A 4,164-nucleotide genomic window follows, 5' to 3' on the forward strand; every position below is an offset into this window, starting at 1 on the left:
ATGGTTAAGGGTCACCACAACGTGCGGAACTGTATTAAAGGGTCACTGCGTTAGGAAGGTTGAGAACCACTGAACTAGAGGAAAGTTGTATGTTTCGTTGGTGCTACACTGCACCCTGGCTGGCTTGTCTCTTCCTGGTGACCCTTCTGTAAGGGGATGTTCAATTGTCTACAGATGGGTTTTGGGTCTCCACTCCATACTCCCCCTCATTCACATTGACATGATTTTTTTGTTCTGGGTTTTTGATGCCTGATACCTGATCCCATTGACACCTCATGATCCCATGGGCTGGTGTGCTTCTTCCATGTGGGCTTTGTTGCTTCTGAGCTACATGGCTGCTTGTTTAGCTTCAAGCCAGATACTGTATCTTTTGATAGCTGGGCACCATCAGTTTTCTTCACCACATTTGCTTATGCACCAATTATATCTTCAGCAATTGTGTCAGGAAGGTGAGCATCACAGAATGCCGAGTTATTAGAACAAAGTGTTCTTGTATTGAGGGAGTACTTGAGTAGAGGCCCAATGTCCATTTGCTACCTTAATACTAAACCTATATGCACATAGACCTATTTCTCCATCATCATAAATAAATATATTTGTATATGTACATGCCTGTATTTAGGCCTCTATAAATGTCCTTTGCCTCCTAGTTCTTTTCTCTATTTCCATTTACTTTCCTCTTGTCCCACTATTGTGTTCAGCTTTCTTTGGGTTTCAGTAATTCCTGTCGGTTACATTGCCCTTGATCAAGCCCTACCAGGTTTTCTACACCTTCTTTGCCATAGATTTTAGATCACTTGCTGTTCCCTTGTCCTGGGTTTGTTAACACCCACTTCCTTTCTCCCACCTTCCATTATCTGGCATCTCCCCTTGAATAGTCCAGCCCCGTTGTTTTCTCCTCTGGATGTTTATCCCACCTAGTTTATCTAGATAGACAGTCAGAGACAATAATAAGCACAAAAACAAGACAAAGCAAAAGAAAACTAAAAACGATTCCATCCTGTGCTGGTGTGTTTAGCAATGGCAGTGGTTTACCTCCATTTCCCGTTTCTCTCACCGAAGTGCATGTCACCACCCCATGGAAGATTCAATGGATATGGACATGAGCCCCCTGAGGCCCCAAAACTATCTTTTTGGTTGTGACCTAAAGGCCGACAAAGATGGTCACTTTAAGGTGGATAAGGATGGAAATGAGCACCAGTTAGCTTTAAGAGCGGTCAGTTTGGGTGCTGGGGCAAAGGATGAACTGCATATTGTGGAAGCAGAAGCAATGAATTATGAGGACAGCCCCATTAAAGTGACACTGGTGACTTTGAAAATGTCTGTACAGCCAACCGTCTCCCTTGGGGACTCTGAAATCACACCACCAGTGGTCGTACGGTTGAAGTGTGGCTCAGGGCCTGTGCTTGTTAGTGGACAGTATGTAGTAGCTGTCCGGTGACAAAGAGGAGGAGGATGGGAAACTTTTAAGTGGATCGGGAAAGCGGGCTTTCCCCACGAGTGCAAGGTTTCACAGGAAATGGTAAATCTTGCTACTGCTGATGAAGAAGATGAAGTCGGTGAGGACGATGATGAAGAAGAAGATGCTGCTGCTGATGAAGCTGAATAAAAAGCTCCAGTGAAGAAATCTATACTCTGGCCAAAAATGCACAAAAATCAAACCAGAATGGAAAAGACTCAGAACCATCAACACGAAGATTCAAAGGTCAAGAATCTTCAAAAAACGGAAAACTCCCCAAACACTGAAAGGCCCTCATTCGTTAGAATACATTAAAGCAAAAGTGCAAGCAAGTATAGAAAAGGGTGGTTCTCTTCCTAAAGTGGAAGCCAAATTCATCAACGATGTGAAGAATTGCTCCCGGATGACTGACCGGGAGGCTATTCAAGATCTCTGGCACTAGAGGACATCTCTTTAAGAAAATAGTTTGAACAGTTTGTTAAAATTTCCCATCTTATTTCATTTCTGTAATAGTTGCTATCTGGCCATCCTTTTTCATAATGCAGAGTGAGAACTTTCCCTACTGTGTCTGATAAATGTTGTCCAGGTTTCACCTGCCACTCTCCGCAGAAGAATTTATTTCAAAGGACGGCACTGAATCTGCAGCTCCAGGAGAGGGACATGTCTGATCAGAGCAAACGGGAGCAGATGAAGGGGGATGAGGAGAGAGTGGAGTACATCCTGGCCCACCAAGCCTTGAGGATGATGTTCCTGATTAGAGTAGCCAGTCCACAGAGAGGACCACATGGCCGGCCCCACGATGAGACACGATGTCCCTCACTGACCCATAGCCCTACAGGGGACAACACCGGAGACACAGTGTGGGAATTGTGCCTGATCTCATCCTATCACACTGAGGCAAAATACTAAGGGGGTGCAACAGAACAGCAAGGGAACAGAGCAGCAAGGTCCCCAAGGAAAACCGAAGATGGACTTGGGAGCCAGGACTTGGTGCCCCAACAGACTGCACTGGAAAACACTCCTAAAGGCCAACAAACAGCCCTTGAATTAACTACAAGCTTTTCTTTCTTGTGTTTTGTTTTGGTTTTTTTTTTGGTCATTGGTTTGTTGTTGTTGTTTTGTTGTATATTGTTGCTTGGTTTTGCTCTGTCTTGTTTTTGTGCGTGTTATTATCTCCGTTGGTCTGTCTAAATAAGATAGGCTGGATGGACAATCTGGAGGTGAAAACAACAGGACCAACAGTTCCAGATGGGACATGGAAGAGGTGGTGGGGGGGGAGAAAGGTAGTGGTGTTAACAAACCCAGGAACAAGGGAACAACAAGTGATCTAAATAGGTGGTGAAGAGGGTATAGGAGGTCCGGTAGGGCGTGATCAGGGTAATGTAACCAAGAGGAATTACTGAAACCCAAATGAAGACTGAACATTATAGTGGGACAAGAGGAAAGTCAAGGGAAATAGAGGAAAGAGTTAATAGGCAAAGGGAATTTATAGAGATTTAAATAAAGACATGTACATATGTAAATATATTTATATATGAGGATGTAGAAATAGATTTATGTACATATCTTTCTAGGTTTAGTATTAAGGTAGCAGAAGGACATTGGGCCTCCACTCAAGTACTCCCTCAATGCAAGAATACTTTCTTCACTAACTTGGCATTCTATGATGTGCACCTTCCTGACACAATCACTGAAAACAAAGCAGGTGAATAAGTAAATGTGGTGAAGAAAGCTGATGGTGCCTGGCAATCAAAAGATCTAACGTCTGGGAACTAAAAGATTTGAAGGTAAACAAGCGGCCATCTAGCTGAGAAGCAACAAAGCCCACATGGAAGAAGCACACCAGACTGCATGATCATGAGGTGCCAGAGAGATCAGTTATCAGGCATTAAAGAACAAAAAATCATATCATTGTGTGCTCATCTCCCCTATACAATCGCTGAAGACAAATGGGTGTATAAGCAAATGCGGCGAAGAAAGCTGATGGTGCCCGGCTATCAAAAGATATAGCGTCTGGGGTCTTAAAGGCTTGAAGGTAAAAAAAAAAACAAAAAAAACAGCCATCTAGCTCAGAAGCAACAAAGTCCACATGGAAGAAGCACACCAGCCTGTGTGATCACGAGATGTTGAAGGGATCAGGCATAATCAGAACAAAAATCATACCATTGTGAATAAAGTGGGGACTGAGGAGTGGAGACCCAAAGCCCACTTGTCAGCCATTGGACATCCCCTTAAAGAAGGGTCTCGGGGAGGAGATGAACCAGTCAGGGTGTGATGCAGCAACGATGAAACATACAACTTTCCTCTAGTTCTTAAATGCTTCCTCCCCACCACTATCATGATCCCAGTTCTACCTTACAAATCTGGCTAGACCCAAGGATGTACACTAGTACAGATAGGAACTGGAAACACAGGGAATCCAGGGTAGATGATCCCTTCAGGACCAGTACTGAGAGTGGTGATATGGGGAGGGTGGAGGGAGGGTGGGTTGGAAAGGGGGAACCAATTACAAGGATCTACATATAACCTCCTCCCTGGGGGATGGACAACAGAAAAGTGGGTGAAGGGAGATGTTGGACAGGGCAAGATATGACATAATAATAATTTATAAATTATCAAGGGCTCATGAGGGTGGGGGGAGCGGGAAGGGAGGGGAAAAAATAAGGAGCTGATGCCAGGGGCTTAGGTGGAGAGCAAATGTTTTG

The 4,164-nt window shown here is 44.2% G+C and overlaps 1 pseudogene; it reads left to right on the forward strand.

Annotated features, from left to right (window-relative positions):
* Window positions 1-1,078: 1,078 nt before the first annotated feature.
* LOC142461628 (nucleophosmin pseudogene) lies at window positions 1,079-1,924 on the forward strand (annotated as a pseudogene).
* Window positions 1,925-4,164: the final 2,240 nt, after the last annotated feature.

The sequence above is a fragment of the Tenrec ecaudatus genome, chromosome 11 (assembly GCF_050624435.1).
Source record: "Tenrec ecaudatus isolate mTenEca1 chromosome 11, mTenEca1.hap1, whole genome shotgun sequence".
NCBI lineage: Eukaryota > Metazoa > Chordata > Mammalia > Afrosoricida > Tenrecidae > Tenrec > Tenrec ecaudatus.